At 32.0% G+C, this 25,293-nt stretch overlaps 1 protein-coding gene and 1 long non-coding RNA gene across 4 annotated transcripts in view; one reads left to right on the forward strand and one right to left on the reverse strand.

The window, feature by feature from the left end:
* LOC144376455 (uncharacterized) overlaps positions 1 to 16,145 on the forward strand; it is a 122,882-nt gene extending 106,737 nt beyond the window's left edge. The window contains exon 3 of the long non-coding RNA XR_013436958.1: positions 13,044 to 16,145. This is a non-coding gene — a long non-coding RNA (uncharacterized LOC144376455). The remainder of the gene's footprint in view (positions 1 to 13,043) is intronic.
* Cadm2 (cell adhesion molecule 2) overlaps positions 1 to 25,293 on the reverse strand; it is a 1,002,559-nt gene that overhangs the window by 511,612 nt on the left and 465,654 nt on the right. The gene's annotated exons all lie outside the window — the stretch shown is intronic.

Here is a 25,293-nt window from a genome sequence, read left to right on the forward strand (position 1 = left end):
CCTTGGTGATGATTTAGCCACTTTAGTAGGATCTTTGATTAGTTTTGATCACACATATAAATACTAAACATTCTTGATTGATTTTATGCCACAAATAAATATACACACATATGAGTATATATTCATGATTATATATTTATTATATACAATTTATGTATGTATGTCTCTCTCTATATATATGACATTGTAAATATTAATGTATCTATCACCAGATCTAAAATTCAGGGGTAAATACTAAGCTGAAAATTGAAAACACAACTATACTTATCTCTACTTTGCTATCTTTTGTTGTATGCAAATATAGGAATTAAATTTAAGATGAAAGATGTAACAAGCTCAAAATCCAACTGTGTTGAGTGAGAGAACATTTAACACTTAATGTTTTATGAGAAAAACAGTATTTTAGCAAAAATAAAAACATTGTTAAAATAAAGAGCATTTTTGATAAAAAAAATACTACATATAAATTACTACTATAGTTTATATGGTGAGAAAACAGTGAAAATAAAATAAACCATATCAACATAAAATAGAAATTTCTAGTTCTTAATTTTTAATATTTCTATTTATATAGAAAAAAAATTGCTAACTCTTGCTCATTATGTAACTGAGTGCATTCAAATAAATAACCTGTAGTAAATTTTCTATGCCATTATTACTCTAATGCAGAGACAAAATGCCTTAGCCCTTAGATCCTACACAGAGATCCTGTAGAGTATATGATATGGATACAGGTTTATGATCAATCCACCCATAGATGATTGGTATATCTGAAACAAAAATAACAAACCCGTCCTAATATTATGGGACAGGCACACTTGTAAGTTCTCTGGAGGTATTAGCTCATTTAATCATTGTGATAATCCCACGGAATTAGCACAATTATTCTACCCATTTTGCTGATGAAGAGTCTAAAGCACAAACATATGAGAAAAGGTACTTATGTGAGATATAGGACAACTTGCTAATAGTAACAAATTACATATATCTGAGTTTGAATATAAATCCATACAATCATGCCCTTACCACATTATGCTGTCTTTTCCATGGAGTTTTAGATAGTCATTATCTTGATACCAAATACAATGAGACAAATAACACAAATAACTTATGGATTTTACAGGAAAGTTAAATTTGTAATAAAGGAACAAGTAAAAATTTATTTAATCAAATTTCTTTGTAAAAAATATGGTCAAAACTAGAAAATAATAGGGGTATATATAGTAAACCAAATAACAACATGTGTTCCTCTAGTAAATAGTAGTAGTTTATATGTAGTATAGTGTTCTGTATTGTCAAAGTAATTAAATTACTTTTAGTTCAAAGTCATGAGATTTTACTAGAATTATTTTTTAAAGGTCTACTCTGAATATGATGTTTTATAAATTAACATAAGATATATTAACATCCCTAGTAAACCAAATATGGCAAGACTTCAAATCCAATAACAAAACAAATACTTAATTTATTTACTTTTCAAATTCAACTGGACTTGGATCAGAATTGGGGAATTTGAAGTAAAATATAATGCATCATTTCCTTCCATAGTTTAGTAGCCATGTTGCCAGTAAAGATTCCTGAAGCTAGTTACTGCCTAATGTAACGCCACTTAGATGAGTAATTAGGACAGATCTGTTATACAGAGAGCTCTGACAAGTCTTTTCTTCAGAATGAATTTCAAGCTAGAAACCTGACATTTCAGATAAATGGTATCAAACATGCAATCTAATGGAGAAGCAGTGATGGAGATACATTGAGGTTGTCATGAAATTACATAGATTTGGGGAGCTGGCAAATCTGGAACTGAACCTTTGCTCCAGTAGTCTCTTGCTGTGTAACTTAATAAAAGTTGTTTAATCTCTTTGCACCTATATTTCTTTCATCTGTAAAATCAGAATGAGCAAGTACTATTTTTGAACAGTTATTGTCAGGATTTTATCAAGTACTTAATATAGCCCAGCATGTCATAGACATGCAAAGTGGTTGAGTTTCACTTAATACTCCTTATGGTAAATTTCATCTGATGCTGATCCTCTACATGGAAGTTTTTCCAATCAGTAGTTATCTTCTCCATGTTACAATGGATAAATACTTCATACACTATGGAAGTTGCCAAAAGGGTGACAAATATTTGACACACACAGCTTAAGGCATGGCACACTGGTTCGTTCCTACTATCAGTTTCCTCCTAGTAATTTCCCAGTCTCCTTTTTACTCCTTCTCCAACTTTCCTATCACCCTGTTTCTCCAACTTTAGAATTTATCAGATTTTAAGACATTAGGAAAATAAAATATTATAGATAATCAATAAAACATTATAGATTCCATCCCTTATTAAACTTATTTCTACAATAATTGCATTCCCTAGGTTACTTCTAACCCCAGGAAATGAGTATGTTCCTATTTTTTTATTTCTTTTTGGGTCAATTCTTTTGACCAATTGTGAAGAAGAAATAAAGTATCAAATTCTATTGCCACTTAATCCAATAAAATTCTTTATCATTTAAAAATATCACATTTAATCAGTATATTACCATACTCATATTATCAGACACATTATAGAAATAGATAACAGATCAAAGATTTTTAAATAAAATAATTAATAAGAAGGCTTATTTCTTTCATATTTGGGAAGTAAAAAGTGTTTAATGTCACCCTTTATTGTTAGAGTTATTGAAGTTGATGTTGCTGAAATTCTAAAATGTTCAATATTTAAACAGATATTTAACTGTTTGTCAATAGATGTAAAAAAGAAAACTTTTAACCATATTCAATTTTTACCTTGGACTGTCATACATCATGCTGTACAAAGGGTTTAAGGGCTTATCAAAAGCATGGCACATATTCATATAACTGATATATAAAAGGTTTACATGACCATGACATGATTCTAAAGTTATTCTAAACTTTCATTTTAAGTTTTCATATAATTAAAAGAGATATAAAAAGCTTATTAGAAAACCTACACTGGGGTTCAAAAACTTAATATTTTTAAATGTATGCTCTGATCTCAAAGTAAGGTACCTTGCTTGTTATGGTTTAGATATGGAATGTTGTGAAGAGCTCATGTGTGGGAAACATAGTCATCAATTCAGTAAGGTTCAGATTGGGACTTTTAGGCAAAGATTAGGGCTTTGATTTCATCAGTGAATTAATCCACTTGCTGAATTAATCCACTGATAGCTAAATGAACTACAGAGAGTGAACCAGTTGGAGGAAGTAGGTCACTCATTAGTCAGCCTTGGAATTTGTCTGTCCCTGGCATTTTCTCTCTCACTCTCTGTCTCTGCTTTCCTGCTGCCATGGGATGAGTAGCTTTTCTCCACCATCTTTCTTCCATGACATTCTGTCTCACCACAGGCCCAGAGTAATGGAGTTGACTGACCATGTACTGAGACCTCTGAAACCATGAACTCCAAATAAACTCTTAGTTCTCTAAATTGCTCTTGTTAGATATTTTGGTCACAGTCACAAAAATACTAATACACTGCTAATAATAAGTTTTGAAACTATGGTTCTTAAAAATTAAAAGCTTAAAATAGCAAATACTTTACTGCAAACCTCTACTGGATTGATTTATGAGGAAACAGACAGCTGGAGTTCCTATTATATTATTTAGGGTCAGACAATCTGACCTGTTGACTATACACAAAGTCCAGAGTTCTTTCAGCATCCCTGAAGAAGGTAAAAGGAAGATTCAGTGCAATATCTAGATAATGAAGAAATCTTCAAAAGAACTGTTACAGAAGTTCATATGCTTCAGAAAATCAGCCTGACTGAATCTGTCTCATTCTTTTTCTCGTGTTATCATCATATACTTAACACTGAACAACAGCATCTCATTCTTTTATTATATTTTATCTCTTAAAATGTAAGCATCATGAAAAACAGGAAAAGAATAGGAATGCATACGTGGGTTGAGGGTGTATTCTATTCTTCCATAATCTATGAACAATGCTATACATAATGTGAACTACTTTAGTTACACTTCTCTGTATTTAGTTCCACTTCTAAGAATTTTAACATACTTTTTCATATTTATCTTCTCCTTAAATCTCTCCCTTTCTTAGATATGTCTTGCTGACAAGCCAAGTGTTGAAGTAAAGGACTATTAAAAAAGAATTGTCTATAAATAACTAATACTGCTGTGTAAAATGAATTTTTAAAAAGAATGAAAAAGAAAGATACCCAGTTAAGCACTGACAAGCAAACTTTTAAAGTTTTGTAGTCATTAAGAGAAAAGAAATGGATGGTTTTTTGACAATGTGGTATTCTTTCCTCTTGAAGCTTGAGAAACACATACCTAATGGTTATGCCTTCAGGCAAAAGTCTTAACTAATCAAGCTACTAATCTGCTGTCCAATGTAACATACTGCAAACTGCATGAGCCAAAAATAGAGCGTCATTAAAGAAGTTCTCTATATGGACATTTCCTCTCTGTAATAGAGAAAATCACAATCTGTTAGAATAGTTGTGACAACCCAGAATGTGCATGGGGGTGTTTTGTGTGTGCATGCTTATATGAGTAGGTATCTAAAATCTCAATTATTACAAAAATATAGTAAAACTCTTCAAATCTTATTAGTGTGTTTAAAGATAGATAAAATGACTGATATTAAATAAAACGAGCATAGTGTATTTTTAAAGGATACAGGAATGAAAAGCACGTATAAATTATTTTGGGAATCTAAATTATTTTCCAGCCAATGCAATAAAAATAAAACTTTACTGTGTATATGAAAATTAATTATCAAAAATGAAGGATAGATTTGAAAATATTGAATGATTTGTAGAATTTTCTTTTTCTCTTCTGTCTTTGTAGTGTATTGGCAAATAGCTAGCCTTGGACTGCAACGGACAATGTGCATGCAACATGAAAAGCTCGGGAAGGAGTGAATAAGAAATAAAATAGACTGAGTTCATTTATCTGCCCTCTTCAGTCTAACATTCCTACGTGTTCTCTTGTAACCCTCCTATATTTATTTTTGCAAAATATAATTTTAAATGGAAAAATATTATATACTGTTTTAAAATTTGTATATTTTTTTAAATCTTGGGGAGGCTAAACCATAGCACTCAGACCTTAACACTACGAAAATATTTGCATGTGATTGTATGTCAAGAGAAAAGTTCAAATTGTGATACCTGTCTCTTCCCCACTTTATAGAGAAGTATAAGAAACTCCTCATAACAGGCCTTAAGTAGACTTTCATGTCAATATACGTATACAACTCTACCGAACAGATTCAATTTATTTTCAGTTTGTCAGGTCTGTTGAAGTAAATCACTTTTTGGGAAAAAAAAAAAAAAAATCACAGACATCTAAATAGATTGGTGAATCATTTGAGGTAGTGCATAATTAGATTTCCTTCAATGATTCATTATTTTGTCTTATTTAGATGATAGGCAGGAACTCAGGTTTCTGTTATTTTTCTCTTTTTAAGTACTTGTGTGCAATTAATATAAGACATTCCAACCTGAATATTTTGAGTATTTCCAGCTCTCCAAAATAAGCCCTCTCAATAGATATTAATTAAAGTAATGAAATAATAGTAATGTACTAGAAATGTAAAACAAATAGTGTCTGATATAAATTTTCATTTATTTTAGAAATTAAATTTTGTTTTTCTCAACTGAGTACTCTAAGTAATTAGATAAATATATTTTATTACTACCAAAATATTTATAAATAATTTGGTGGGACTGTATTTATAGATCAGTTTAGTCTTCAAAATCTGATACAAAGTTATATAAAATTGTTAACAGCTTAACAAAAATTCATATATATTCTGCACATATAAGTAATAATTAATTTCTAAAACTGTATCTAAATTGAAACAAAAATACCATTATAAGAGTCCTAAGAAATACAAAAGGGAGAATTCCTTCCTATTGATATGATTTTTTATAATTCAAGATTTTTGTAGGAATGGAATGAATTATGCTATTGTTTGATATAAAATTTAGCACAACTATATATATATATATATATAGTCATATTCAAAGATCTGTAGAGAGTAAATTGAAGGTCTGGTCCACACTAGCCAGAGCAGAGAACAGGCAATGCCCAGGCACATGTCAATATTTTCCAGTTGTACTTGGGTAACTAAAGGATACTTTAGCCAAAAATGTCTGCACTCTGCTTTCTTTGAATTTTATACTTCTATGGAACATTAAATACATTAACATATGATATCTTTGCCTAACCCATATAAATCCACAAAACATTAGAAAAATGTTTGCAGGAAAAGAAAAATGCCCAATTCATTTATTTCACCAGCATTCCCCTGGCCTACTTTCTCTTCGCAAGTAGATTTGTTTTCTCAATCTCAAGTATTATGGTTTTACCAACTACTTGGTGTTTTGATGTTCTGGAAGCCACATCTGTAAATTCTTTCCTTGGTGAGTCTGCCATTTAAGGTTATTAACACGTAGAACTACTTTCTTGACTGTGAAGGAGGTTACATGTACCTACATGTCACCTGTGGACTCAGTTATATTTTCTACAATAACAACAATGTATAACATATTGAGTTTATAAAATTTTCCAACATCATGTTAAGCACTTTATGAAATACCCCCCATTGAGTCCATATAGCATCCTTCTAAGTGGGTGTCATCATGCACATATACATATAATTCTGTTTGCAATATTATTCTGTCACTTTGTAAATAATAGACATTATGATATTTGTATTATGAAGTTAACCATTTGAAACATGTGTTTTAAAGTAAATATGTGAAATATTCATAAGAGTATGTTAACATCCAGTGTTCAACTGAATGTGGCAACTTAGCTGGGTTGCAATGCTCAGACATTAGGTTATACATTATTCTGATGTTTTTGCAAAGATGCTTTTAGGTGAGGTTAACATTTAAATAAGTGGACTTGGAGTAATGCAGAATACCTTCCACAATATGCGTGAACTACGTCCTATCAGTTGAAAGACTTTATCAAAAAAAGACTCACATGCCCTGAGCAAGAAAGAATTCTATAGCAAACGGTCTTTGGACATGGACCACAATCCTTCCTGGGCTGTCCAGCATATCCTGAAGAAATCTACTCTGTAGATTTACCAAACTTCCACAATTCCAGAAAATAATTATCAAAATCAATATCTACCTGTGTATTCTGGATTGTATATGAGATGTACATCCAAAGCTCTAGTAATAGTGTAGAAATTTTCAAAGATGAAATGATTAGATTTTAAGGGCTGTGCCCTAATAAATCTCTGCTAATTTGAATGGACTATGTGACTTGAAACTATAGGCTGATGGGACACAGATGGATAAAGTAGGTCACTGGGGGAGTACCTTTGGGGTTTATGTTTATCTGGTGTGTCTTCCCCTCCCTCATCCTTCTCTTTTTCTTCCTTCCCTCCCTCTCTGTTTCCTAGCTACCAAGAGATGAATGCCTTTCCTTCACCATGTACTTCTGCCACAATGCTTCACCTCACCTAGGTCATAGAGCAATGGAGCCAGAGACCATGAAACAAAGCTCTGAGAAAACATAACCAAATAAATATTTCCTCTTCAAAATTGTTGTTGTGGGTATTTTGATCACAATACAAAAAGCTAACATCTTCTGTGTGTGCGTGTGTGTGTGTGTGTGTGTGTGTGTGTGTATAATGTGTATATACAGAGAAAGAGGTTAGGAAAAAAAATCTGTAGTTACCCATTAGTAAGAGGGATCACTAGATTTAACCTCAGGGTTTGTGACTGTGTGGCAATGGCTTTTATTTCTTGGCCTTTATAGAAATAAAACTACCTTGTCCTTGGTCCTCTACTACTTTTCAACCTCCAGTTCTATAACTGAAAGGTAATCTCACAGAAATAGCACAGTAACTTACCTTCAGTATCATTAATGTGACCTTTAACGAGTAAATTAAGAAAAACTGGGGATAAATGTAAAGATGAGTGATGACTCATTTGTTGTTGTTGTTTTTGTTTATTTTTTTATATTCCCTTCTTGGAAAAAAAACACAGATAATACATCTCATATAACTATGTTAAAGCTTATTATTTAAAAAGTATCAAAGAAGTTTGAACATATATGCACAAAAACTGTAAAAACCAGAACCACCTCTTCTTCACTAATTACCCTTCTCTTCATTATACAAACCCTGACACAGTGAATGGTAAAACCAAAATAAGTTTTGAAAGAGCAATTGCTCACTCCACACTTAGTGGAAATGATATATGAATTCTTGTTCTGTTGATGTGATCTAAGAGAGTCAAGGAAAATAAAATATAATTCTCCACATTTCTAATGATGTTATCACTCCTAGAGTATATACACAAGATGAATCACAGCCTGACCCCAAAAAAGATGAGCATGTGTTAAATCTAGTGATGCTTCTTAGTAACTGGTAACCGCAGATGTTTTTTCTAACACCTCTCTCTCTCCTCTCTCTCTCCATACACACACACACACACACACACAAATTATATATAATGCTCATCTTTATGTATGAAGTAATTTTAGAAACCTGGGTCATCGAGGCCTCATGGAAAATGCTGGTCAGAATAAGTGATTTGATAAAGAAAACAGTTTGTAATGATATTTTAAATAATATGACCCCTAGAACCCCTAGAAAGAACTGAAAAATTTGACAGCATATCATCAGTTTTTCATTAAAAAATAGAAAAAAACTTTAAGTCTATGATTTAATATCCTAAATTGTTTAAAATTTTTTTAAAGTATCAAAAGGCTTGATTCTTGAATCCCATGAAGAAAGACAAGTAATATTCTAAAAAGGCAAGGTTCCTTCAGTATGAGAAGAAGCAGAGAAGACAGATGAATAAAGAGGCAAGCAGAGATGTTTGTGATCTGGAAAGCAGAGGGACAAATGGTATGCAATTAGACTCCTCAAAGAAGCCAACTCCTCAAATGTAGTGTCAAGAGCAAAATTGATTTACAGAGAAAAATGGCTCTGGAGTTTGGCCTTTGGAGGAATCATCACCATTTCAAATGGAAGTAGAAGGTATTAGATGCCCATTTAGAGTACCCACAGACTGCCCTCATGCATTCTACCCATATAAATAACTGGTGGTTTACTCTCAGGAATAGAGGGCCTAGAGAGTCTCTGAACTGAGAATATCTGAGAACAAGGTAGGATGCTATAGATGCACAAATGTCATGCATGTTGAACTGAATTTGGACATCAAAGGTTTAGATATGCCATCTGTGTTCTCCTTTTCCTCTTTATATTTTCCACCCCAACTAAATGGGATAAAAAGTTATCAGGAAGTAAGCTTAAGCAACCAATCCATCAATTAGGTCTTTTGGCTGAGAAATCATAATCTGAAGGTTTTCCATATGCCTAGAACCATTCCTGGAACTTATTGTATATAAATTCATTTCATCCTCACAATAAAATAAAGTTGAAATTACTATTTTAATCTTTCAGATGAGAAATGGATAGGATATCATTTGCCAGTATTACAGATGAGATTTTTTTTTTTAATCTAGGACATTGGGTTCCATAGTCTTCATGTTTAAAAACTACCCTTTACTGCCTTGTGGGAAATATGTACCTAAAAATCAAGCCAGATGAAAAAAAAAATTAGAAGCAAAAAGACTGTAAGTTAACTGTTTTGAGGTTTATGAATCAATACACTTAAAAGTCACCTTTCTAGAAGGTGATTAATTATAAGCTATAATTCCACTGACCAATAAATATTTCAGTCATTATTAGAAAACAATGCAAAATAAATTAGGATAATTCTCTGCTGATAAAATGACATTTATTTTTATTTTATTTCCACAGAAAATCTTGTCATGTAATGTTATTTATACTACTCAAAATACATAGTAATAATGATTTCAACAAGCTTAATTCTCCTTATAATGCATATAATGTATTAATAGTTTAATCAATATATTGATTTTAATATAAAATTGTTATCTGTATCCCCTCAACATAATCTATCTTTACTCAGCTCTTATCACCTTTACCACTATTAAAAAACTCATCCAAATTACAGAAAAAGGAATGTGAAAGAAAATCAACACTCTGATTCAAACCTGCACACATAAAACAACTGGATCTTTTTTTTATTTTATTGTTGGTCGTTCAAAACATTACATAGTTCTTAATACATCATATTTCACAGTTTGATTCAAGCACACATAAAACAACTGGATCTTAAAAAAAAAAAAAAGAGGATGCTAATTAATGTTCTGGGAGTAACTCAGTTTTCCTTGCTGATTTTATTAAATTTTTATGTCTTGGACTCCTTTTTTCATAAGATTGATTTTTTTATACCTTGGTCCTTTGAAATAGTAATAACTTTGAATGTTACATTTGATGTATTAATAAAAACAATTTCTTCATCGAGATAAAACTCTCTATAAATATGACCTGTGTTTTGAGCTGCATAATCTGTTAGGTAACATCAAGTTATATTTATCTTGGACAGTTATATTGTACATTGTGAAATTGTAAAAAAAAAAAATAATGTTGCCTTTCCTAAAGTATTATCATTTAAATATTTATACTGAAATAATTGTGAAAAATGGATCAGTTCCTTAATTTTCTGAAGTATATTTTCAATATATTACCCTACAGTTGTAACAGAACCATTTTCATCATTATATTTTTGAGATCTATAATTCATTTAAATTCTAACATGAGAGTGCTTACCACGTTCATTTCCTGCCATTCTATTCTGAAGTTGCTAGAATTAGGCAACCAGGGCTCAAGACTTTTTAAATTTGAACCCAACATTTCAGCACTGAAGATTCGAAATTTGGTAAACTTGATGAACTGAAGGTTAGTTTTCACTCACTTTTCAAATCCAAACATGCTTCTGGATAGTGTACATGGAGGAGTTTCCAAAGCTGAGATCCATTTTGCATAGCTTCCAGAAACATCTCTTTGTAACACCTTCTTAACTGTGATTTCCTAATCACTATGCAAAAGATTTCACTGCCTAATTAAAGGACTGGTGCAGTGATGAAGATAAAGAATACTGAGCAGGGCTGCAAGCTAATCTACAAGCAAAACACAGGAGCTACTTGTCAAGAGTAAGGGCATATTTTATCGACAGCTGTGTCCAATAAGGATGAGTTATGCAGTAAATATTTAATATTAATGCATTTCTGCCATGATTGTTACCTCCTTCATTATCTCTCACTGTGCTCAGTAAAATAATTAATACAGTCATTCAATGAAGTTCCATTTTAAACAGCAGAATTTTTGAAGAATAATATTCATTTTCAGTGGAAATGTAGCACTCATTGTAGTAACTGGTAATTTATAAATTCAGTGAAATAAACGCATAGTTAATCAAGTTAACTGCTGTGTTTATTGGTTTGATTCTGTTTTAAATATATATACACAGTATTAATTAGATATATATGAGCAAGAGACAGAATTGACATAATTATTATCATTATTGTGTAAGAAATTGATGGTTCAACACACAAATGGAAAATTAGCAGTAATTCACAAAGATACTTCACATTGATAGAATAAAAGGGCTCAATTTTTAAAGCCAGTTACTCTAGTCTTACTAGTACAATAACATGGTCAAGGAACTTCATCTCTTTGAAATTTAATATCCTCATTTACTAGAAAGAGAATGATAAAGAAATAGCAAGACAGCAATAATAGTATCTACCATGTACAGTTTTAAATAAGATGTATGCACAGGAAATGGGGCATATTAGTCTTTTAATAAATGTTGTTTATTTCCCCCAATATAGATAATACACTAGCAGTTCCAAAATATTTAAACCAAAGAAGAAGAATAATTGACATTTTATTAGTTTATTTAAAATATTCCATATTTAAATTAATAATTTCAATAAAAATAAATTTTAGTTTTAATATTAAAAAGATCTGTAATTAGTGGTAATCCTATAATTAAAAAGTATGGAACACAGTAGAATTGGATATGAGCATACATGTCTGTATTTATCTATAAACATAAATGTGTGTGTGTGTTTATGTGTAAAAATTTAATTTTATACAGTTCTTCCATGGCAAGTTAGATTAGTTAAGAAAAATGTTTGGCATAATTGAAAAAGATATTTTAAAAATCAACTAAATGAGCAAAATTGACAATGGAGAAGTTAAAAAAATTAGAAGACAAAAAGATTTTTGAGTAGTAGCTGAAGGCTTTGGTGTATACATAACTTAGTAAAAATAAATCATTTTATTAAAATATGCCACCAGAATGTGCGGGTGGATTCTAGAATAGTTTGTTTCAATCTTCCTTTATCAAGTTCCTTTTCAGGAGTCTCTTTACTAAACTAAGAGTCTTATTATATTTATCTAGGGATTGAAGATATTAGATTTGAAGTAGAATTGCCTTAGATCTCTAGATATAATGTATGGAAAATTGTACATTAGTTATGATGTATGAAAAAATAACATGGTACATTAGTATTAAGAGTTACCTGTTTTATTTATAAATGGAGGTTAATCTTCAAAATACAAATGTTACAAAGAATTTGTAACAAAAATCAAGTATATCCATAGGAATGTGGCCCTAATTGGAGAACAAGATATATTCAATGTTTGTATAATTATATCAAAATTGATTCTACTGTCATATATAACTTAAAATGATCTAATAAAGATATTGAATCTATTATTTCCCTTGCCAATTAGTAATATTTATTCTGTCAGCCACCAAATAAACTTTTCCCAGTAAAAGCATAAAAGAACACTATAACAAGGCAAAGAAAATAAGGATAGATTTTCCTTAAATTATTTAAAAAATTTTCTAAATTCCTTTGTTTTCCAAAAAGCAAATACTCTAAGGGAAATGTAACTTTAAAAAATTCAAACAGCAAGATGATTTGACTAGTTTGATACCTCACATTCTACCCTCTATTTTGGATACTTGTCCCAGACTGCTTACAGCTTACCTAAGTCTGGTTTTCTCTTTACTAATACATTTACATCAGGGAATGTGGCTGCCAGCCCCCTTAAATTAGCCATCATTAAGTCTGTGTTGACAGAACTGAATAGAAGCAATTGTGCCACTTCTGAGTGTGGGTCTTAACATTTTTGATCTTGTATTGTTCCCAGGGCTTTTCCACAATGAGAGAACCAAACTTGGGCCACGAGGAAGAGGGAAGAACAGGGGCACATGACATGTGCATCAATGAAGTGTTGCTCCCTTGGAACCATATGAATGAAGCCCACAATAAGGCCTATAATGCCCACTGACTTTAATGTTACTGCGTAAGATGACATGAGCTGTGTTCCTGAAACCACCGGTCTTTGAAATATCATTTTTGGACCAGTTTCAGGCTTTACCCTAAGTGGTACAAGTATCCATTGAATAAAATAAATCCCTTGAAGAAAATGATTTTTAAATTTTTAAATTAATTGGGTATTGTGACATGTTAAATAATGGACTGTTTTCAAGAACAGAGAATATGCAGTCTAATTTTGAGAGATAGAAGGAGAAGCTAGAAGTGGAAGAACATTTTAGTTTGTGCTTTTATATCTGCCTTCCTTGGATCTTATACTGCATGTCCTCTCCCACTGTCTCTAAATCTGAAATCTAGTAACATATTCGTATCAGTGTTAAATGATGAATTTTAAAATTCTAAATAACCTTAGAAATATTTTTATTATTTATAATTGCTAAAATCGTCCAAAGATCTCTGTGAAAGATGATTACATTGTCACTCTTTGAACATATCCAGAATAAGATTATCAATTCATATTGTTTCCATTTTATACCAGAACACTCTTACAAACCCTCTCCTGAATTAAGATCAAATAAAATTTCATGTAATGCCCTCTTTCATTCCTCTTTCAATTTTCTTTTCTACTGAACCACAAGGTCCACCTATATTTCAGCATATACACAGAAGTACTTTTCAGTTATTGAAAGTCATCCCAATATTCTACTTTTTTACAATTGCTCTTAGGGCACTTACTACAGACCACCTGTCCCTTGCTGGCTAACTCTTTGTGAGTTTTACATCACCACCTCCTAATGTATATATCTCTGGCATTGTTATTTTTGTTATGGGAATGTATATTTTATATCCACAGAAAAAATTAGAATTATTTGAAGACACTGTTAGATAATGACACCCCTCATTTTTCTGAGATTCTGAAATGTGGAACTATTAAGTCCTTCTAATTTGATCCCTGGGAACAATTCAAATAGGCAGTTTGAATATAGACAGACATTACTAATAACATTACTAGTAGTCACTTTTAGTATGGATGACTTTTTCTGTTCCCTCCAATACTTCCTCACCTTCCAAAAATGATCTTTACCTGGCTCATCATGTTATGACATATGCAGGATTCAACACAACAAGAATAAGATTTCCTCTATTTTTCCATTCTAATAATAAATGCTGAGCACCTTTTATGTGGGAGACATAGGTCTAAGCACTTAAAATATATTTGTAAATACACAGACTACACAGACCAAATCTGTGAATACACAGACCACATTAACTCTACAGTTATCATGCTAGATAGTCTATTTTAGCCTAATTGAAAGGACAGGACCTATGGTCTTATTTCTTCTCTTTAATTTCCACTGGTGATATTGTACAATGTATCATGACATTTCATTAAAAACTTCAGCTTTCCTATGAATCAATCTATCTCATGGTAATGGACCATTTTCTTAACAGAAATTATATTCTTCCCCCTTTCTCTTGTTTACAATCTTCCTAGAATACCACCTATTTTTGCCAGATTCCTAAGTTACCTCCTATTGTACACTATTTAAATAAACTCAATTCTAGTATTCTTTCATTTGAATTCAAATCTTGGGTCTCTTCAGCTTCTATTTCTGAATGGAAGATTACCCACACAGATTTAGTCTTTCCTATTACTTTTCCACATCTGTTTCCATGGATGAGCAGTTTTCTGCTTGACTCCTACAGACTCACAACCCAAAAGGTGCATGTTGCCAAGGTGTATGTATAGCAGTTGAATTTGAAATATCACACCATTTTAACACATTCACACAAATATTTTATCATACTTAGAGAATGAATGCCAAATAGATATCTGAAAAGATGATTTTTCAGTCTACCCATTTCTGTATAAAAAAAGTCTATATTCCATGGTTAACAGAAGCAGTGGTACCCTGATCACATGTCATAACATTCACTGACTCCTAATTCTTTGCATTTTTACTTCAACTCTTGCAACTTTCAGCCTGAAAAACTTTGTCTGCTTGCAGAGGGCTATGTTACTCTATGTGACAGACTAGAATAGGAAGGAATTAACAATCAGCCCCACGAAGAGTCTTCAACCTACAATAGACCAGAAAATGGATACATATCCACCAACAACCAGCTCCCTGTCCTTGAATAGAATGACTCTGAGCTGGGTTCTAGATGCTTATCCAGAAGTGCCAAGAAAGCCTGAGATTTGGGTGTCCATAATGGTAACCTGATCATTAGTGCCTCTTGGTTAACTTCCTTTCCTTACCAAAATTACCTTCATATTCTACAACCATGCTTCCTAGTATCACTGCTCAAATAAATTACTATGAATATATTGTATATCAAAATTAGCTTTTGGGGACCCCTAAACCAAGATAATGGTTAAGATTAATGATATTTGTGTATAAGTGTAGATTAAATTTGAAAAGTTATATTATTTTTTAAACTTTTAAAATTTGTTCTTTTTAGTTATACATGACAATAGAATGTATTTTGGCATATCATATATACATGGAGTATGACTGCCCATTTTTGTGGTTGTACATGATGTAGAGTAAGTTCTATTATTTCTTTCAATACAATTTCCATTTAGGAGGAAAATATTTTAATGTCATAACTAGAAGTTTTTTAAAAATAGCAAATGAATCTTTATCAAATGGTTAACAGAGTGTTTTATAAAAACACTGATTTTTTTCCCTACATTCTATGCTAGTATATAGGCCAGATGTTCCTGATAAATCTATTATTTCTCTAGGGTTTGTGTCATATTTTTGGCAAATTTGAAATGAACTCAAAATTAAGAGTGTCTTTGTGATAAGTTATCAGCAATAACTATCATCCTTAAACTTCCAATATTTGAAGTGTTCAAAGACAGAATGCATATAATGATATAAGTAGCAGCATTTATGTACTACTTCCTAGAATTTAACTCATGGATAATTAAATTTTAAAAGTTTTTTAATAAATACAATATACCCAAACTGCCAACTTTAAGATTGTTATGTCTACTATTGTATGTCAATTCTACACTAAATGACAAATTATGTCACTGAAGAAATAGTTTATAGATATTCAAATTTTCCACATTTTGTTGCTGGAGTTCACTTTTATTTTAAACCCACAATTCTAGCTTGCCATGCGTTTTCATCAAAAGCAGACTGCATCCTCTTGCCAACATAGGATAGTTGCTGAAAGAATCTGGGTGGTGCCTCAGCTTAGGAGGAACTTCAGCCCCTACACACGTACCACAACTTTGGTTTTCTCACAATATTTGAGAATTTTAGGAAAGCATTGAAACTGGGAGTTACTATGAATCTTGGCTACAGGAAGACAATTCTCTTCTGGATCAAAACGTTAAGTTGGTTCTAGAGAAAATGTGAAAGAGAAGTCAAAGCAATTTGTCTTTCTTCTAAGCTCAAAGGATTCACATTTTTTAAGAGTGACTGAAAACTTTCTCCATTAGCTGATAATATCCAATGGGGAAAAACTTTTTGGAAAAAGGAATTTACAAGAAAGTAATACAAATTCCACTGAAAAATTAAAGGAAAATACTAAATTCAATAATGTTTTATTAGCAAATGTTTATTACCTATATACATGGTCACCTAAATATTTGCCTTCTTCTATTTATCTGTGTAATTAATCTAGTATTATTAAATATGGCATTAAAGTCTGATGTTTTCCATTGAGATTAAAACTATTAATAATTTGTATTTCAGGTAGACTGGTATGGAGGTGTAGCAAATATGCTGTACTTGATGACTGCTATATGTGGACAAAAAAAGATAACTACCTCATTCTTTTACTAGAAAAAAAGTCAAAGCTTTTTTAAATGCATATTTTATCTTTGCACTTCTGCTAAAGATAGTTTCACGTGGATATATTTCCCCAAAATTCATGCTCTACTTATTTAATGTTGAAATAATTTGGAAAAACTCCTCCTGAAATTAACCTTTGATGAAATTATAACCCTCAAATGACAAAAACGTATAAAATTGGGGAAGATAAATTTAGTCTGAAATTACTGAAAGCCTTCATTAAGCCTTAATATATGCTGTCAGCTTTAAACTAAATAATAGATGAGATTTTAACATAATCAGAAGAAAACTGCTGCTACCTGCCTCTGCTACTGTCACAATGAAATTGACAAGATAATTTTGAAAATAAGGCCTTCTCCAAGTCACTTCATGGATCTGACAAGCACACAGTATTTAGAATTATATCTATTCATACAGAAAATGATTTATCTACAAGGATATGAGAGAAATGAGTGGAAGATCAAATATATTCTCCTTTAGAGGATGTAGTGTTACTTGCTTTACAAATAAACACAAGCACTTCATATGTTAGCAATTCTTTGCTTCCAGAAAAATTCCATTGTCCATTCCCCTATAATTTTAAATAATTTTCATGCATCTTAGATAATGTTTGAGTAATCAACAAATTCAGAGCCTGTGTAAATATGCTACACTAAGAGACTATATTCACTTTGTTATGCTCTTCCTTCTTTATTAGTGTGTGTATCTCTATTTATGACTAACAAAAGAAAGCATTTTGCCAGTTGTCCCTGTGTAAGGAAAGTTTACAAAATAAAATAATATGCCTGTAATCTTCATGGATATGGATCATGATGAGGTTGAACTTTAAGCATAAAAATATTCTTTTTTTTTTTTTTTTGCAGTTCTATAAATTTAAAACATCCACCCAGGTACAGTGGCACACACTGGTAATCCCTGTGGATTTGGAAGCTGAATAGGACAATCACAAGTTTGAGGCTAGTCTCAATAATTAAATAAGTCCCTACGCATTTTAGTGAGACCTTGTCTAAAATTTAAAAAGAAAAAAAATAAATAAACAGGAGTTGGTGATGTGGCTCTGTGGTTAAGTGCACCTGGGTTTAATCCCTGTTACTGTTACCAAGAATAAATAATTAAATAAAGTATAAAAAATAAAACATCTAATGATTTCTTTTTTCTAAAAGTGATTATAACAAATGCTAGGTGGTGACATGACCTGGGATTTGATATACATGAAGTCAGAGTTGGTAGAGAGATATTATGAACTAAAAGTAGTTATATTTAATATGTTATTTGACCTTTTATTACTCAGTAATTATTATTTCAATTATAAAATGTTGCTTCTCAATGTCATCACATGCCCAGATGGGGGATGGTGATGACAATTACTAAAAATTATTGCCCTCACTACAGATAGCTCTATTTCTTTCAAGCAGTATTTAAGCAAAAATGTGTTTCATCTTCTTTGTGAGAAAATGCTTGATTTACTTGTTAATATTACCTTATATATACATGCACAAATATATGGCTTTTGATTAATTGATCATCAATTGAGGTTAGAGTACAGGCTAGTGCAAGAAGCAGAATATTTCCATAAGACATGTCACTGGTCAAACTAAAATCCCATATTTGAAGACTACAATATATTTTCTTCATTAAAGCATTGAATAAAAATTCACATTTTATTTAAATATGAGTCTTTATAATTGAAATATTAAATAATACGATAAAATTAACAGCATTCTTGTATAAACTGCTGCTTAATCTTAGTGGAAAAAAAATCATTTCTATTATTCTTCCATTTGTCCAAAATGGGACAGGAAAGAGACACAGCAGGGAGAAACTCATGAACTCACCTGAAAGTAAAGTACAATAGACAGGTCACATTTTTGAATTGCCAACTTTGATGTGTCTTTACTTCTGTATTACAAATCATGTCATATTCAGAAAGTTTAAACGTTGAGGGATCTATTGAGTACTTTCCCTGATCTTCAAGAAACCTGAATTTCCAAAGAGACATAGAGATGGAATATTTTTGTCCTTTTCATTAAATGTCTCCAAGCAAAAAGTTCAAGATGGGGGCTGGGTGGGGTATGTGGAGAGAGCTTTAGCAGCTTGATCTGAAGGGATCATTTTTTGGATTGGATTACCCAAGAAAATATCAGTTGAAAAAAAGGAAATTACAATCACATTTTAAATACTTCCATATTGCATCTTATAGATGGGAAGAAGTAGATGTCTAGCCCATTATAGTCATTTATAAATGTCTGAAAAGCTTAAGTAACTAGTTTCATTACTCACCAAAACTCTTTCAGACCTTCATATCCAGAATAAGCTCATTATTAAGAGAAAGTGAAATCTTATGCTTCAATGCTCATACTGCATTTTGGAAGAATTACATATTGATCACTGAGGGAAAGAAAGGCAATGTAGAGTGTACCAAACTTAAAGTAAGATTTAAATGTGTGTCAGATATTACACCCCAATAACCTTGGGTCTACTAACAAACCACATTTACAATTTTGAGAGAACAACAAACATGAAATTTATTGTAATTTGTGACTCTTGCCATGTCTTTTTGGCCACATTATAAGTAAACAGTGTAGTAGCCTGCTAACTTTAAAGAATTAAAAATGAGTGGAACAATTTGAGCTATTTTTTTAATCTACTAATGAAATACCCACTAAAATTATTTATTGCATCATATTTTAAAAGCATATTGTTACATGTCCCAAGCAAACAACATGCCTTCAGGGATCAGGATGGAAGTTAAAAATGTAGAGAATACATTTCTATCTCACTCATAGGTCCATATTTATTAATACACATTTTGGGGAAAAAATTAAGTCATTAGAATTCTTTCATATTAACATGAAAACAGGACACTAAGAAAATGTGACTATGACTAAAAACAATGGTACACAGAGTTTATGCTTGACACGCTCTGACTTTGCAGAGAATTCTTGACCAAGGGTCACAGGGATTCTGGAAATGTGTTCTCTGAGAGATGGGGATGTGCTTACCATCAAAGCCTAATCAAGCCAAACAAATTTACATTCACTCTGACGCTGCAATGAGAGCACAGGAGATAAGCCACTCAGAGAATGTGCAATCCAAAACCTCTTAGAAAGTGGGGAAATATTTTAGCATGGCACAGCCCCGCAGAACTTGTTTCACATTCACAAGGTGTATGGAATGGGCAGGACTCTGGAGACCTCAGCAGAATTCCAAAGTAGTGGAGCAATACATCAAGCATTTGAAAACAATAATCACAAGAATGAAACTTGCTATGTGAGATATTCTAAGGGTCTGTATTGAACACAAAGAACATCAAAGTCTCTGTATAATCTGGAAATGCTCTGTTACGGGTAAAATGTTCTCCTTTTATGAAGGAAACTGAGGCATAACGTGGTTTAAAAAAAATGTCCCCAGTTCAGAGCTGAGAATCTATCAAAGGTTTTCAAACACAATTATATATTGAATTATACCTATTGGGTTAAATGGAAAATTTTCAGTGAATGTGGTCTCATTACCTTCAATATATGAAAGAGGTGCACAATATGATATTGTTTAAAGGGAGCATGCAATGAATGCTTTGAAAGAGAAGGGGCAACACACACTGTGATACTACAGTTCAGTGCTAATGCCAGTGAAGCTTTTATTTTTCTGTCATAGTAAATTGTACTTTTAGGCTACCACTAACCTGAACTTTTTTATATAAAAGTTTACCGACAGGAATTTTTGTGAAATGTTATTCTAGAAGGTATCGACATAAAATGTTACTCTTTTGATATCTTTAGAGTCTGAAATGATTTAGAAGAAAACTAAAGGGATATTTTTGTGGCAGTGTGAGTTATTTTTTTGTGAGTGAAAACACAAATTCCAAATAAGAGTCATCATGAAAAAAGCCAAGCAGGCGCTTAGTAAATGTATGTCAAACCAGGAGCAGTTTTCACTAACATTTGGGAGTGACTTAGGCTACCTTTTCAGGGGATGCCTCAAGAAATATCGTTTAATAGAATTTCCTCGATTGTGGTGCAGAATTGAAATGTGGTTTTGTCAGACATTGTGGATCCTGGGGGAGCAAGTCACCAGAGTTAAATTCACATGAGGCTAATTCCTGATCTCAAGTGCCAATGTTTCAAATTATATTGAAAGGATATTGTAGGGCTTGACAACTGGAACAAGTCTTTGGCAAGGGCACACCCTGCTGGGTAGGTAGGTTCTCAAAGGAGACAAAATTATAGATTAGAAGTTTCTCTTGAGAGCACAGAATTAGAACAAAGGGAGTTGAATGGTCTTAGGGGATCATTTTATCAGACAGTGGTAACCTGATTAATTGCCCTTCCTTCCTGTTCTGCTGATGTTTCTATCTAAATAACTGGGCCAAGGTACTGTGGAACCAGAACACCTTTCTACATCTCAGCTCCATGTAATCTGTGGAAACTCCAAAACTCCTGGAGAGTCGTTACTATCATTCTGGTCACTCTGATGTCCAAACATGTTCTAGATTTATTACATTATACTTATTCAAGCTGGTATAATATTTTTTTGTTATTAATTAGATAGCAATAGAATATAGGAAGATAGGAATTGAGCATTTAATTGCTATTTCTTTCAAAACAGGAATTGGGCAGTGGAAACATTGTGCTGTAGGAAGATTCATGTTTACTATCAAATATAATGGATTTAAAACAGGTCAGGATTGGAGGATGAGAGATTATTGTCAAGTGCAGCCTAAAGGCATTAAGAACTTGTACTTGGGTAGTGTGACAATTAGAAATGGAAGTAAAAACACAGGCAGAGAGCCTTTTGGACCAGAAAGCTCTAACTCTTTCTTTCTGAGAGGTAATATGGCTGAGTATTCAGTCACATACTCATCACGAATCTTACAAAGTCATAGTAATAAAAACAACACTGTAAAGAAATACAATGTCTACTGATCTTAAGATGCTCTTCTTCACCACCTGTTCTCTTCATAGGATACCTACTTGCCTATAGCTAAACCTGTGTCTGAAATCTCAGAAAGATCATCTGGCAAATTCTACTATTTCAGGTGTTAGTTTGCTTGGATAAGAGAGCAAACCTTTTTGTTTGTTAAACTGTTGTGCTTCACCTCTTGCTCAAATAGTGAGCCCCCTCCTGACAAAACAGGAGCAAGTGTTCCTTAGACTCGAAGTGTAAGTAAATGGACATATGGGATCTCTGTACATCCTGCTCAAGTTTTCTCTGAACCTGAAACAGTATTAAAATAAAGTTTATTAATTAAAATATACACTTTGAAAGGGAACTGAGTGGCAAAAGAAATATTAACTTCCCTTCCTCCATTCCCAGACCTTTCCTTTTCTCAATCCAGCAGAAGAGAGAGCTCATATTCATTGCATCGTGGAACAATTGATTCTCTTCTGTATTAGGACTTTTCTCTAGAGAGAGCTTCTGTGCTCTGTTTTTCTCCAAAAATGACCTCACAGCTTTGTTCTCTTTCAGAGGAATCTTAGAATCTTAGCTCCTTCCCTCTCCCACCAATTCTCTTGCTTGATGAGGACAATGCCTTAAGGGGTGATCAATTTTTTCTTTAACATAACACATATCACAAATGTGAATGAAGTATAACTAAAAAACATTTTTAAATAATTTTATAATAGATATTTCCCTCACCTTCCTTCAGAGAATGAGAATGGTGGCAGGATGGTGAATGCACACCTATAAACCCACACTTTCACTTATATACGCACACATATACGATTAATAGCAACTTAAAATTCATTATTCAGTAGATAAGATTTATATAAGATCTCATCCAGTTCCATTTGTACTATTATCAAGACACTTTATATATTAAGACAACAAAATGCTAAAACAAAACACAAAATTTCACAATGAAAATTTAAAAACATCTAAATAAAACCTAGAACCAGAGGGCATGCCTCTATTCTTTAAACTCCTTCCAAAACTTAAGGTTTGCCTGCATTCTAAAACTTTAGTTACATTTTAGAATGCAAGGCAGCATAAAAATAGCTTTTGGAGGTCTTTTAATTATAGATCAATAAGTGTGTCTGAGTGCAAAATCAATTATTAATTTATGTAAGATGAAAAATTGGTATATTTTATAAAGTTGAGTTCTGCCTTCAGAGTGGTTCATTCTTTTGGTAACAAATTAAACAGATAACACAATATTCTAAACCTCTAGTATTTCACTATTTTGAGAAATGTTTATGATTTAGAGAGCTTCTGAGTAAGGTGAAAAAGTCTGGACTGATAAAGTTTACTATGAACATTAAATGGAAAAATAACTAATACCAATTCCTTAGGTAAAAATTCAGCAAGCGGTTTTCTATAGTTTAAGATGTTAATATATGATAGAGAACATTTGAGGTAGAAGAGATAAAAATATTTTCTACAGTATCTAAGTTTTTCTCACATAAAATATAACAATGATTTATCTTTTGGTTAAGTAAATCTCTTTAAAATATGTTAATCTTTTTCTTTGGCAGATTAAAATAGAAATAAAGAGATGAAACAATGCAGTAATAAAGGGCCAAATTTGGTGGACATAAAAACAAGCATCAAAGAAGGGAAAAATACAAGCACATCTTAATTCACACTATGCATAAATGCCATCAACAATCAAAAATGCACGCAGAGTTCAAACAAACTTGCTTTTTAATCTCTCTTCAAAAGGCAAAGTAGGGGATGACAATCAAATATGAATAAACTGAAAATGAATCAGCAATAAAATGAGTGATACACAATTAACCATTTGCAATTTTAACATAATAAAAGAAGAAAAATCTAAACCAAAAGTAATACAGTTTTATTCAAAATAACTATTTTGGATATAGTTTATTTTAGCATCTAGTTAGCTTCATGCTAATTTAATACAGCTAAGAACCCAGCTTTTCTTTTCTTAGGCACTCTCCTAGACAGCATTTCTAGTTGCTATTTGACCAATAGTCATTTTCTTTCCCTTGTTCTTAGTTGTGGGATCCACTACCCCATCACAAAGGTGAATATGCTGCATATCCAGCTTTTCCTCTTTTTTGTTAGGAACACATTTCTGAGAATGTGGGTAGAATGGGGAAATTATTAGAAGGAAAAGGGAATGTGGTAAAAAAAACAAAAAGAATTTTTCTCTTTTTGGTTGGGGCAATGCTATCTCTAATGCTTTGAGAATTTCTGCACCCTTCTTGATTCAGTAAGAACAACCAGAGAATCTCTGGGAAAATGGTCCAAAGAACTAGCCAAGTAGCTGGTCAGCATGAACACTACACCTATGCAATCATATCCAATTTTCCGTCAGTTAAATTTCCTTCAAATTGTTTGTAACAGTCTAAAAAAAACAAAGAGAAAGAAAAAAGTTCCATTTGAATACTGAAAGAGATTCATCACTAAAGCAATGCAATGTAACAATACTGTATGAGTCACTTTTCTGAGATTGCTTTCCTTTTAGTACTGAATTTCTCTCCACTACAGTTATCAAATGTATTATTTTACTTTATTGTCCAAATGAACATTTCTTTTGTTTTTCTGGTTTTCTCTAGAACTTCCAAAATACATCAAAACAGAACATTACTGCAGCTCTGATCAAAGAGAAAGAAGGTAGAGTCTCAGAGACTGTCCCCTCTTGATTCCTCATTCTTTTCCTTCAATAGTTCCTAAGGACTAAGGGAAGCATATCCACAAAACCATTCCTCTAATCCTAAAAAAGAAGCAAAAAAAAAAAAAAAAAGTGTGTATGTGTGTGTGTGTGTGTGTGTGTGTGTATATATATATATATATATATAAAGGGAAAAATCAAATTGATCTTAACCTACATTCTGGAAAAGAATAGCAAAATGAAGGTCAATATGACCTTTTCTAATTCTCTACTTTCCAACGGGGTAGTATATAGATAACTACAGGAGATCAATACACATTTGTTGAATTAAAGAATAAAACTTTTAGACCACTGTGTTGTAGATTGAGTCAGGCTTATTGTTTTTGCAGCAGGACTTTTGGGTATGCAAAGATGTCTTTCCACAGGCAGGAGTATAATATAAAACAATAAATTCGTATGTTTATCAAGTCATAGTTCTAGGGAACAATGAATATATTAGATATAGTCTCTACCAAAGGGAAACATTGTTTAGTAGGAGAGATAGAATAACAATATTCATGGCCACAAGACAGAAAGCAGAAAAATCAATACCACAAGAGAAATATGAAGCAATTTAAAGTGAAAAAAAAAACACACAAGTTTTTATATGTGTAAGGCAGATGGTGAACAAAGAGACAGTTGAGGTAGACCTTGAAAAAGTGATTAAATACTGCAAGGAGAAATGTGAGTTTTTG

The sequence above is a fragment of the Ictidomys tridecemlineatus genome, chromosome 3 (assembly GCF_052094955.1).
Source record: "Ictidomys tridecemlineatus isolate mIctTri1 chromosome 3, mIctTri1.hap1, whole genome shotgun sequence".
Taxonomy (NCBI): Eukaryota; Metazoa; Chordata; class Mammalia; order Rodentia; family Sciuridae; genus Ictidomys; species Ictidomys tridecemlineatus.